Raw genomic sequence first — 13689 nt, forward strand, 5'->3', positions numbered from 1 at the left:
ATGAAATCTAATCACATAGAGTTCCACTTTGATGCCCAAAAGATTATTTTGCAATCCGGCGAACCAAAAAACTAATATAGTTTGAATACTCACACACAGCATACATAAACCAAGTAAAATACAAAACAGCTTTATTCATTACTGTATAATGAATCCTCGCTCCAGATCGGCATGCGGGCACGACAGAGAACAGGTACGGGGGGTGGAGGCAGATCAGTTTGGAACACTTTGTCAATGATAGACTCGTCTCTGTGTTTGAAAATCCAAGTCGGCTTTCCACTGTGAGAGCTTGCGTCCGCTGCCATACCCGTTCTTGCATATTATCGATGTTGCACTACAGCGTCATCATCGCTTGCACGTAGAGCGTTCCGTGACCATAATTTTTTCTTCCGCTATACTGCACATGAACGTTGCTTGTCTCATAAAGCGCTGGACATAGACATTATTTGCCAAATCGCGCCTAGCTGTCGCTAGCAGAAAAAAAAATTGCAAGATGCTTTGCAGCATCCACGTTAAAAAGGTTGCTTTGACTTAAGCGCCCCGATGGTTAATTCGCCTTCACGGCCCTCCTTATACCTACGAACTACCACCTATCGCCATGTAGGGTATAGAATCCTAAATTATCACCCGATATTTCCAAGTCGCAAATCCTTCGTATCAGCATCCAAAAATCCGCTCAAAAGTAACCCCGTCGGCAAGACCTTATGCCGGACTGAGGTGGAAGCGCCGTAGAGAGAGCATGCCTGGGAACACACAGAGATACGAAGTGAAAAAGCAAAATTATTGAATTTATTCACATTGTTATATACTAAGAAAGATCCAAGACGACTTCTGCACCAAGACTTTGGCCGCACACCGAGCGATGAAACATCCGCAGCCATCTCAGCCCAGGGTTAGTCGCCCGCTCCAGTTACGCAGGAAGAAGCCCAAAGCTTCGGCTATAATCGAAAAAGAAAGATAAAAAAGGCGGATTGGAATTCAGTCAGAAGAACTGGTAACCGAACATGCAATTTCACAGTAGAATCCCCAGTGTGAGCCTACATTTTCCTCCGCACAACAACCACAGGTCAGAAATAGATTAATCCACACATGCTTTCACGTGGAGTATTACAAAGCTCACGTGCTAAGGATAAAACACACTTTGCTACAAGTGTCTGGCATAATGCCTACGTAACAAAATGATTTAAAAGCAGCATTGTCCATAGCCAAGTCATCGACAGAGCACAAGTGGACGCAAACTACGCTGCACAACTATATTGCACTTACCATGAGAAAGGCAGGTCATTGCGAGTATTCCGAGCTCTGGTCGCTGATTCCGAAGACTCCAGAACTTAGGTTTAACTCCGCCGAGGTGTCGGGGAGCTCCAGCGCTCGTATTATCAGTTGGCGCTGCAAACGGAAGAGCTGCCTTTCACGGCAAATCGCACATGCAGTGCCGTTGACAATGAAGCGCCGGTCGTAGTCGTCATCCAGGTCCTCCGGAAAACTAGAAGACGTCTCGCTGCTTGATTGCTCGAAATCGTTAGAAAAAAGAGCACCTTCCGCAGCACTTGCGCTTGACCCTGATTCCTCGGAGCTGCTCCCTGAGGCATCGTAAGAGCAGGTGGAAGGAACAGCGGATGACCCCAACGAACTGGATAAATCGGACGGCCCCTGGGAATCACGGCGGCTCTCCGGTATCGGCGTAGACGCCCGAGATGGGTCTTGAAGTATCCGGCCGTCGATACCTGTCATCCACTCGCTGTAAGGACCGGGGTACTGCAGGATGCATTCCTGGCTGCCTTCTCGTTCCCCCATGATCTCACCTGCGAATCAAGGAACAAGAATTCAAGCTCACCGTCATTGAGGGATCCACCTCGAAAATTCTTTCACTGCTACCTCATGCTGGCATGCCCACCGCTTATATTTACCCAAGCGCAGAGCACCGGTCTCTTAGCAAGCAGCGTAGTCCGTTGTCGACGTTCGATAAATGCGCACGAGGTAGACGCTCCCGCATGTCGCAGACGACTGAAGACTTCCGTCCAAAGCAGCGCTTTTTATCTCCCCTCTTCCCCATTCCCCACCCCTTCTCCTTCTGTGCTCAGACTTCAGAATCGCGAGGGGGAGCCACACTAGTGGTCACGAGTAGCGCAAGCCCATTCATGGCTGAGGGGAAGGAGGTGAGGGAGGGGTGGGTTGTTCTTTCTTCTGGGCGGCTTCATTTCGTCTCCGTTTCCTTTTATTGATTTTTTTAGAACCGAACGACGAGCTGAATAGGATTATGAGCTTTTGTCTGCTTTTAGGGTTGTAATGCTATGTTGGGGCAATATAAGCAGGAGGGGGGGGGGGCAATAAGTATGGTGGGGGCAGTGGCTTCAGTTCTGGTGAAGACGGCCATTCCAAAGTTTTCTAAAAAAGGGCGCCAACCGTCTGTACGTTTTCCTTTTATGTACTGCTGAGTTCGTGATAAGGCGTGGCTTGTGGGTGTGGCGCGAAATTCCGTGAAAGATTTAGAGCCTAAGGATCAGCAGATAAAGCTTCTGAGCTTTTTCTTCTTTTGTGGGTACAATGTCCTGTTCTGGCCATGTAAGCAAGGGGAGTTTACCAAGAAATTGTGAGCTGAGTTCGGGAGAGGCTGCAGGTTCCAAAATTGCCTCAAAAAGAGCATCAACCATCAGTATGTTTTCTTTTTGTGTATTGCTAAATTCGTCCTAAATTGCATTGAGCGTGAGTGTGGCGTGAATTCCGTGAAATATTTAGAACAGAACGATGAGCTGTAGAGGCTTCTGAGCTTCTGTGGGTTCAATGTTCTGCTCTGGCCATGTGAGCAAGGAGAGTTTACCAAGAAAATGTGCGTTAATTTCCGACGAGGCTGCAGATTTCATAATTGTCGTCTTTAAAGGGGCATCAACCAACCCGTCACTACACTTTCTGTTTGTTTACTCTTGAGTTCGTGCCAAGATGGGTTCAGCGTGGTTGTTTCATTATGTATAAAGAGCCACGAATCGGCCTGTCAGCACTAGGAAGCTTGGCGACTGCCCCATTCTTTTCGCGAAATAAATGCTCGCGAAAAATAAGTTGATTGCGGCACTTCGGCGTGAGAAACATTCCGAACGCATTTGTTTTCAACAGGTGTACATGTGCACAGCGAAACATGAACGAAAACACGAAACAAACGCAAGGCGCGGCCACGGCCAGAGCTTTGAAACCACCTTCCGCACCCGCCTCCCGGGTGCTTCAATCACCGAAGCCTGGCGCCCATGGCGACCCCATCTTCAAGCTTCGGCATCACACCAACACCACCTGGACTCTCCAGGGTGTGTTGGGCACACGGGTGTAGGGAAAAAAGGCCCCCGTAAGAATTGTCGCCGGATGATTCGACCGCGGAAAATATGTCCTCGGAAAAAATCTCCCCTGGGCAAGAGCCCACTAGGAAAAAAAAAACCCTAGTGAATTTTTACCCCAACAATGAATACTTCGGCCACCCACTTCAGAAAAAAATTCCCCTCTTAATTCGACTGTTTCTTGACTGAGCATAGATGTAAGCATGAAGTATTTTGCAGCCATAGATCACAATATTGCCATGTAGTGCAGGTCATGCCAAGGAAAGGCACACCACAAAGTCGTTCCACTGGTAACTTCGCTGAAGCGTCGAACGATTCAGAGACGCTTTTGCTCTCGTCCGTACCGTTAATGCCACTGCAAATTTTTAAAGGACGGCCCGCGGTGTTTTGGTGGTGGTGGTGTGAATGTTCAAGTGGGTTTAGACATACAGTTGCCTCTCGGCTATTGTTTCGCCTAGTCCCCGATTTAAATGATTGTGGCTCTGCCACTGATCTATGAGGCCAGTGTCCTCTAAAAACTTCAAGAGTGATTGCGGCACAAATTCCCGCTCAATTCCGTAGCCCCAAAAGTACACGATGACAGCCATTACACTAGGCACAGCGCCATCAGGGGGATGAACACCCGGAATCTGTTCGTTGTTTAGCTACTTCCATGCCCATGGGTGGAATAAATGTGGTCCTTTGTCCTCTATCAAGGGTAGCCGAGCGGACCCTCCCCGTCATAGGGGGATAAGTGCAAAGCGTTCGCCAGAAAGTTACCATGTTTAGCTCTGTTTACCAGCCCATACTCGTAGGTAGCGGAAAAATATCTATCAAAGCAGTCGGCATTTCTCGGGCATTTTCTGGCGTTAGTCGCATGGGGAACGGTCAGAATTAAAGCACCTCTGTTACCATAACGTTTAGAACAGCACCAGCGGCGACAAGTATCCTGTTTAGAGCGCACTGCAGGCCGGTACATAACATGACGTAATATACGCTGAGCACCAGGGCTAGGCGAAATCGGTGGATACCCGGGCGGCACTGGTGATCGAGCACCCCCCCCCCCCCCCCACTCTCACATGCGAGGCGTATGCTCAAGTTCTAGGGAGTTACGGAACGTTTGATGTCTCTCATATGGGGAGATTTTTCGCACTTCGAAAACGGGGATGTTTTTTACCAGTGGCATGTTTACCGCGGTCGTTTTTTACGAAACCCTGGTCACACGTACCCTTACTAGTCCGTACCGCGACACGGCTCCTGCGGGAGTTTTCCTCCAGGAATAAATAAATGGTGCTAAGAAAACATTCAAGTTAGATGTAGAGTTTGAAGTGTCCCTAAACATAAATTAGGTTTAATTCGGTCGATGAGGCGGAAAGTGCGAACTTCATGATTAGGTTTTGCGTAGTGCGAACGCTACCGCACTGGGTAGACGGACAAGACGCCAGGCGAACGTCGCTCTAGAACGGAAGTTGTGAGAGAAAAGTTGGCAACAATTGAAAAAGACGGCTGTCAGTGGCATTGAAAACGACAGCAGCGGACATGCCAATCCAGGAGACGTGCCTGCAACCTGCACTGGCGTAGCCAGAGGAGAGAAAGTATAGGAACAAAACAGCTGTGCAGAAGCAGTGACTAAGAAGACAGGAAGCGATAGCGCGGAAAGAAAGAGGGCGAAGTCAAGGAAGGAAGCTACAATCGCAGCCAGCAGGGTCAAGGACAAAAGGACCAGAGTTATAGTGCTAACAGCAAGCATGTCGAGGAAGGTGAGAGAGAGTACAGTGGTGCTTATCTCCGGTGACTGGAGTATAGGAATGTGCAGTATTAGCTACAATAGAAAAAGCAAAAGAAAGCAAGAGAAAAGCAGTGGCGACTTTCAGGGACAGGAATGTAAGCGAAGTGCTCCATGTAGAAATGGCCGTGCCTCAGGACGTAGCCTTGAAATGGTAGCGAGAGGGTTGCATGATGTTCTAAGCGGTCACAGAACAGGAGTAGTTGAGTGACTAGAAAAATGATTTCAAGAGAACTGTTGGGGGCACTTAAGCTCCGCCTCAAGTTTAGGACGCGACAGCCTAATGAGTTATTGCCCATAGATGCAAAATTGATCATTTTTAATTAACATTCATAAATCTTTGGGAGTCCTCACTGCTGGTGCCGCAGTTAAGTGATGCGCCACAGCACTGGGATGGCAGCTGCTGCCACCAGTGAGGCCTGTGCAATCGGAGTTGCTCTTCCCGGACAACTTATGGAGATTACTCATTAAATTAACTGCCACGGTGCGTATTTCGTTCACAACTCTGCGGGCACGTTGTGATGACGCCACAAGGTCACGTGACTTAGGAGGCCCACCTGCCAATCTTGTTGCTTCTCTCGGGAGTTTTCGAGGATTTTTCGCTTACGGTCAACGACGGCGACGCCAGACTTTCTGCGAAACGAGATCCTTGCCGTTACGAAATTTGAAAACTCATTTCTTTATGTGCAAAGCTTACGCGCTGAACTAACATCCCCTAAATTGTGCATCGGGCTCATGTGATAGTTATATTATATGTACGCGACATGCGCACTGCTTGTGCCACGCTATCTTTAATCTCTAGCTAAATAAGATGCCCAACAAAAATTAAAGATCACTGCGGCTACCCACATTGGAAGCATGCGAAAGCGTTGACGCCTCCTCGACACTGGTCGACTTTCAAATTTGGCGCCACGGTTGTTTTCTCGGTCAGTTGATTGTTTGTTATCGATTAACTCTGATTATACCCTCATTTCATCCCGGCAACCATTTCGAGTTTTCAAATTTTCCGCCGCACTTCGATCCCGTCCACTGACTATATGACCATCCAGGCTATTTACCCGTCCATTACCTTTTGCTTCTCATTAATTACCTAATTTCCTCTAATTTATCATTCCTTTTATCTCTCTCTGGTTACTTATCGATCACTTATCATTGGTCATGTGATTAATACCAGTAGTAGTAGTGGTGGCTTAATTAAAAGTAAATAAGAACGTAAGGAAAAGAATGTTGCCGGCCGCAGCAATACCTAACTAATATCTTAAGCACCCGAGCCGCAGCCGGCGGAGGTGAAAGGGAAAGAGTAGGGATAGCGAGGAGAAGTATAAAGCTGAGCGATAGAAAGAAAGGTCACGGGAGAGCTTTGTACACTATTCACAAAATACATAAGGCAATCAAGTTCGCGCCGCTCGTGCGCTAATGTTCAGGCCCTGCTCCAAAATAAGTGCACGCGTGCGGCCACTGCATGCAATTTCTACCGGAAAAAATAAACTGTACATACATAGCCACGCGCACGCAGCGTCCTGCCTCGAACTAATCGCGCGCGCGGCCTGCACATTGCACGAGCAGCCGGGGTGGGGCGCCCGGCCGCGTACCCTCCGAGGTAGCACCCACGGAGCGTTCATGTCACGCGTGCACTACCTGGCGAAAAGCAAGCGGGAAGTCAAGCCCGCCTGCTCGATGAACGCACAGAGGCTCACCATTGTTTTGTCACGGGTGCGCGCACTGCCCTGTGGCCACAGGAGCGCCTCGAAACTGTCCGGGATGATTCCCAGCGCCCTGTAGGCCGCTAACATCTCGCGACGCGGCACTGTGGAAGCGGTGCGGCGAAGCAGCATCCGCCCTAATGCCTCCACTGCACCGCAGTCACCGCACGCGTCGCTCGACGAAAGTCCGTGGCGCACCCGTCTTTCCCCTGGTCACACGCAGCCGACGCACACTCGGATGATCATCGCGCGCTGGAGGTGCGACAATGAGCGCGCGCAGACGACTTAAAGGCGCTGTGCGAGGGTGTGTGCGACAATGAGCGCGCGCAGACGACTTAAAGGCGCTGTGCGAGGGTGTTGCTGACGGAGGTGGTCGTAGATCACCGCACACACGTCTTCCAGGGCGAGTGGTTCGTCGCTGGGTGGAAGCTGACGTTCCGCGGTGGCGAGCTCGTCGCCTTGCGCGTTGCCGCAGTGACAGGGCACCCATTGCACGCGAATACTCCATCTAACATGTGATTGGCCATTTCGAGTTTTCAAATTTGGCCCCACGCTTTGGCTTCGTCCACACTTCGGGTTTTTCAAATTTGGCGCTACGCTATCGCTCCGCCTACTTCCGGTGTTTTCAAATTTCGTGCACTTTTGTTCTGGCCCCGCCTTCTCTTTGCACATTTTTGGCAATAATTAATTAACTATTCATTCCATTTCGAAAACAATTTTTCAGGAAGCCTCCCCGCATCGTTTTCTTTCGATTACGACCACTCGTTTGACGCTACCGCTTTCGAGTTGTCCACAACTGCTGCCGACACATTTTGCGGACAAGAATCCCGCCTACATAGCCTAGTAAAGTTTTCGCTTTAATAAATGTATTTAGCTTGTTCCTAGCCTGTATATGAAGATCTCCTTCTCATCTAGTGTTCTGTTGCAAATCTTCCGAGCCTTGAGCGATAAACCCCTGCCACACTTGCGTTGCGTTGACCATATAGTCGCTTTTACGGGTCGTTGATGCGTTCCACCTCGAAACATTCGCCTCCTGAGGTAAAAGGCCACTCGTGGCCTCTCCCACACTCGAGGTGGATGCGAGAATCACTGTAAGTTACGAGACATTGGTGGCATCAATTTGTAGATATTTTTTCCTTCGCAGATGAGGACGTTTATTCCGGGTCCGTATTTTCTGGCGACGCTTTTCCCGGAACCTCCACATCGAAGAGTTGGACGGACACGGGGACAGAAAGGGAAGTTAACGCTTAATTACTTTGAGCAGCACAGGCTAGTCTGGATAAATAGAAAGCCAAAATGTGAAGTTGAAATCACGTGGGACTTCCAACATAGGCAATCGACCTTTGATTACTGTCTAAAGTCGCAGACAATCTATAGCAAGCTCGCAAAAGTGGAAATGTTACCCAACAATTCTGGGCAAAAGCGTTTGTTTAGCAGGAAACTTTTTTTATATGAACGCAATTTTTTTTATATATTGTAAGATACTGCTGCAACAATCAAAACATCTGCAGATCATCCGACAGCAGTCTTGCATTTTTTTCTGTTAATGTTTTGGTATCTTCAAAAGCGTTCCCCACTAGTTTTCTATGGCTGTCTTAAGTGTTTGATGCGATCGATGGAAACGCTTTAAAAGAAAGATTTTGCTACATATGACAGGAATAAACCATTATCTTCAATATTTCCGTATTATTATCTTACAATTTTCCCATTTTTTTATTTTTGTCCTAGAATGTTGGACATGAGACGAAGAATGAGAGGGAAACTGGGGAGGATATCATAAGAGTATTAGTCTGCAGAAAGAGAAATGATGGCAGTATAAAAGAGGATTAGAAATTTAGGCTAAGAACAAATAACGCAAATAGCAGCAGGCATCCAGGAGGAGTGCAGAAGCGCACTATAGAAATGTGGTATTATAATGATTACGAATGGCTTATTCCAACGCAGCTAGAACAAGTGAAAGCGGAAAACCGCTAGGAAGTAAACATGAAGTCACGCTAAAGAAATTAATGAGGTCATCGATCATTGAAAGATGGTTTCGAGAGACAGCACAGAGGTGCCAAGAAGGCGCAGATTTCTCAAAATGGAGTGTAGAAAAAATGGGACTCATATAAACGAGAGAAAGTGCATGTGCAGAGTCTCGCCTATAGAGGCTGCAAATCCCCTCAAAGTGCGCACTATGGTCAACGACATCGACCAATTGTCAGGGCACTCTGGTGACGAGATTTCACGGAGGACTCTGGCAGCTACCTGCGATGTCGCGCTAGGGGGTCAACAGCAGCATTACGGCAGACGGTTGACGCCATTGACTGGAGGGCCTCATGTGAGCGGCATTTGCCATCGCCGCTTTCTTGCGGCCACCCTATCCTCGCAAACTTTCTAATCTCTTCCGCCCACCTGACCTTCTGCCGCCCCCTGCTACGCTTATCACCAAACAAGGACCAGTGGCAGTTCAGCAAGTTAGAACGTTAGGCCGTAGGTACTTCATTTTTCCTGCGTCAAACAGCGCACAAAAAAAACCAGGACACTTGGAACGACACGGAGCGCTCTTGTCCCTGTCTTTCCTTCCAAGTGTCCTGTTTTTTTTCCTTTGTGCGCTGTTTGACGATGGAGAAAAACCAATGGCGGTAACTGTCCACCGCTATCAGCTTCCGGGAAGACATTTGTCGCCACGTTCTTTGAAGGTCACATCTGGATGCATGTGTGTTTTCTAGAAGGCAGGTGCAGCTGAATCACCCCCTGGGATTAATCGGTTTTGGCGGAAAGGAGAAAACGACCCGTCTCCTTGACCGGTTGCAGCGATTTGGCAAGCTGCGGAATGCGACTTTTCTCTCTCTGAACCAACACCTGGGAAGTCGCCGCACGTGGCTCCCAACATGGCCGATCAAAACAATGCTTACAGCAAAACCACAAAAGCAGTAAAAGCGGACATGTGCAGGGCAGCGTTTGATGCACAGGACGCACCACGAAAAATGTTGTATTGTTGTATATAGAATGACTGAGGAAATTAGACTATAATTGAGTTGCGTTTATTTCATTGCTGACTGCGAAACGCCTCTCGTTGTTTACAAAATTTCCGCATTTAAAAGAGCGGTTGGGTATTTTCATATAGTTAATCCTCAGATATTCTCTCCCGATATTTTGTTTTTTCCTTTTAATTACTAAAATTTCACCTAAGGCACAATCATTAGCTTGGTGCCAGTTTACCGTTCTATGGGGTCTCCCAACTGAATCCTGGCCAATCCACCTTCGTGGGTACGTGCCATGTCACGATAGGAGGCAACAACAACAACAGGAAGAACGCGGTCAGCGACGGACATGTACTATATCTGCTGAATTCTTGGCCAATTCCCCTAAGTGGCCGTGTGCCATTGTGTGATGGTAACAACATGTCTGCTGGCTCCCCGAGTTAACAGGCTTGGGCCTCAGCTGCAGACGTCCGGGCTGCCAGATCTGCACAAACCGCCGTCGATAGCCTGAGCCACCAGACCCAGGCGCCGCGGTTCCCTTGCTGTCCGGCTGCCCCCATTAACGTCCCTGCAGGGAGCCCAGCCAAATTAACCAGTGCTACCTCACCGCTGCCCCCAATTATTGAGCATCAGCTAAAAGCCATATACTTGCATGGGCGCTGGCCGCACCAAAAACATACTCAACCCGCACGACCTAAGCAATGTCCCTAATTAAGGAGCGTCAAAAGCCATATACTATTTACACGGGTGTTGACCGCGACAACCCCGGTAGTCAGAATTATCCGGACTTCCGAATTAATGAAGTTGTCCTACTACATTTGATTCTTTCATCCAAATCAGTAACAGTACTGGAAATGACAGGAGGCAATTAGAGTGAAAGAGTTTTTATTCCCGAACTACAAGGGCATGTTAAATCATAATGAAATGGCCTTCACATTTTTTTTGCAGCACGCTTCCTGTTGGGTACTAGTGAACATACGCTATACCCAATAGCACTGTTTTTGGACAGCCATTCCTGACCCATTCCAATAAAAAAAAAATAAGAGGCAAGCACTGCACTATCAAGACTTTGAAAGATAGGCTGCCTTGCAATAACAACTTGAGCAGTGTACCATGTCCTGTAGAAATACTTCTGCGTGGCACTGCCCCGAAGCATGAAACCATTATGTGCAAGAATGACACTGATGTGTATAGCACATTTGTTCAGTGCACAGGACATTCTTAGCACCGATTTCTCCACAATATGTGGAACAGATAACATATATAACACAGTATCACAGATCATTATAATTTAGAAGAGGCTGCTATCTGGTGACCAGAGCTCGTGTGGGACAATTGATCACTTGATGAGGTCCTTCGGCTGATGACTCCGACAATGGTATTGCTAGACACAACACAGCACGATCAATATGCAGCTGAAGTCAGTTATGAAATTCTTAGAGTTCATGAAGATGTCAAACTAATTTATCCCTAGTGGTCTATGCGTGATTTCAAGTTCAAACAACAAAACAGAACATGCACAATAAGACAATGGTGTGCTAGAAGTACAGATTACATGAAGCAGGTTATGACATTCATCACATGATTTGCAGTGCAACCCATGGAAACAGTAGATGACTAGACTATGCCAGATGCATGCTGTATGATAATGAACCCGAATGACCTGGGGCACAGCTGAGACACCAGCTGTTGAAAAGCAATCAAAGTTTCACAAAATAGCTCATCTCCGAGTTTTTTACACCAGAGAAATATTCCTTCAAAATGCCCTCACCTTAGGGCTCAGTGCTTCCATGCATTGAATGTTTCCAGTGGCTGGGGCTCCCGGCGAGATCCGCCCGCCCGTGCAGGGGTCAGTGGTGCCGACTCTCCCTGGCCTGTGGCGCGCTCAGATCTGAACACGTTCCTCGACATAAGTTCATTGATGGTGGGCCACGGCTTTTGAATAATTTCAGCTGGCAGCCGCAGCGGGTTCCACGAGTTTTTCAAGTTTTCCTTGCGCACGCTCATGGAGGGAAAATTCATCGTAGTCTTTTCTCCGGTCTCTAATGTGGGTGTCTCCGTATCCTTTGCGGTGGTCATAACAGTGGTCATCAGAGGCTGCGCCTGAATCACCAAGAGAGAAAGGGGAATGGGGGAGGGGATATTTGTCAAGTTTGTTCCTTTTCAACACACTGTTGCATGTGGCTTCTTCCTGTTCTCCAAAAGCTTAATATCACATGTCAGCAAAGTACAGCCCCACTGGAGAGCTGAGCTTCTCCACTGAGGATGAGTACAGTGCCCATAATTAATGCAATAGCATTTAGGCTGTCTTCTTACAAGAAACCCCTGGTTCCTCCCTAACAAAATTGTCCGTTTGGTCGAAAGGGTCTCTACATCATCAACACTGCCAGATTTGAAAATCTGAGGAGCAGAATGCAGTGAAAGCTCGTTGTTTCGAACCTCAATAATTCGAATTTTCGGACAATTCGAACTACTCTACTTGGTCCGGCCAAGCTCCGTACAGATCTGTGTATAAAAAAGCCCGTTAATTCAAAAGCGAGTCGGTTCCGCTACGGATAATTCGGATAATTCGAACTATGCGCCGCCCCGTCTCGGCGGCTTGGCACACAGCACGTGGCCAAAAAAAAAAATTGCCTGCGCGTACTTAGAGGCTGCGCACGTGCTAAACAAGGACAGAAGATGGAACCAGGTAAAACGGTGGAAGAGTGGGTAAAGCCTAAATGGCGGCGTCACCTGCCAAAAAAAAAAAATTGCCTGCGCGTGCTTAGAGGCTGCGCACGTGCTAAACAAGGACAGAAGATGGAACCAGGTAAAACGGTGGAAGAGTGGGTAAAGCCTAAATGGCGGCGTCACCTGCGCGGCGGACGGTGGTGTGGGAGGGGGCACGGGTTGGCGAACGCGGTGGCAGCTGCCTACCCTCTTTCCATGCAGCCTCCAAAACTCGAAACTATCGTATTTACTCGCTTAATGAACCGAGCGCGCATCTTGCCAGCGCGCAAAGCTGTGCCGCCGCCGATAACATCATTTGTTTTTTTCTATAATTTGAGGAGAGCTCTTGCAGAGGGGTGGGGGGCGCGACGCGGTCGGTGGACTTGGCAGAGCGCCAAGACGTTGTGCACTCTAAGATAAAGCTTAAATATTCGCATTACACACTCGTCACTGTCCTGTTTTTAACCTCGCAGTAAGAAACGCGCGCCTCACCTTCAGGGCCGGTGTTCAGCACGTTAGCGTTATCTCGCCGCCGGCTAGCACAAATTTGCCAGATCTTGTCAAACTGAACGATGCTAAACACTAGCGGCACGAACACGTCTGACCGCATGCGTTTGTTGATGACGGAAGGATGGATGGAGATATATGAAATCTCTACCCTTCAAAAAAAATCTGTTGTAAACTTTTTTTCCCGTGTAATGAACCCACCCCGCAAACTGATGTCAACTTTTCTGGGAAAAAAGTGGATCCATTACGCGAGTAAATACGGTAATTACTCGTTAATTCGAGCCCTGTAAATTCGGAAATACGGATAAGTACTGTTGGCGCGGCGCCAGCCAATGCCCATGAAAGGCTACGACTTCAGACGGGCGCTACAAATTACGTGCGAAAAACTTTTTTTTCCTTTGCGAGTGTCGTCCATCCTTCCACCCATCAGTCGCCAGCGGAACCACGCGGTCAGCCGCGATCACGACGCCGGCTTTTGGCATCGTTCGCCGCAAAAGGCGCTTGCTGCTATTGCGCGTTCCAATGATTGAGTGGCAGCAGATGGCGTCCGCCCCAATCGCCCATGGCACGATAAGGCGAACATGGCGAAAACGAGGCTTGCCTAACCGGACAAGCGCTGGCACTCTGCCAAGTTCGCTCCCCCCCCTATGATAGAGCTAACGTCAAAAGGACGCTGCACAGCTTTTTGGCGCACTGCCAAGAAACGCGTTGTGGAC

The 13689-nt window shown here is 48.4% G+C and overlaps 1 long non-coding RNA gene across 1 annotated transcript; it reads right to left on the reverse strand.

The window, feature by feature from the left end:
• Nucleotides 1–848: 848 nt before the first annotated feature.
• On the reverse strand, nucleotides 849–11692 carry LOC144099324 (uncharacterized). The gene is made up of 3 exons (XR_013307378.1): nucleotides 11529–11692; nucleotides 1267–1805; nucleotides 849–938 (listed from the first exon to the last, which is right to left on the reverse strand). It is a non-coding gene; the product is annotated as an uncharacterized LOC144099324 (long non-coding RNA).
• Nucleotides 11693–13689: the final 1997 nt, after the last annotated feature.

The sequence above is a fragment of the Amblyomma americanum genome, chromosome 7 (assembly GCF_052857255.1).
Source record: "Amblyomma americanum isolate KBUSLIRL-KWMA chromosome 7, ASM5285725v1, whole genome shotgun sequence".
NCBI lineage: Eukaryota > Metazoa > Arthropoda > Arachnida > Ixodida > Ixodidae > Amblyomma > Amblyomma americanum.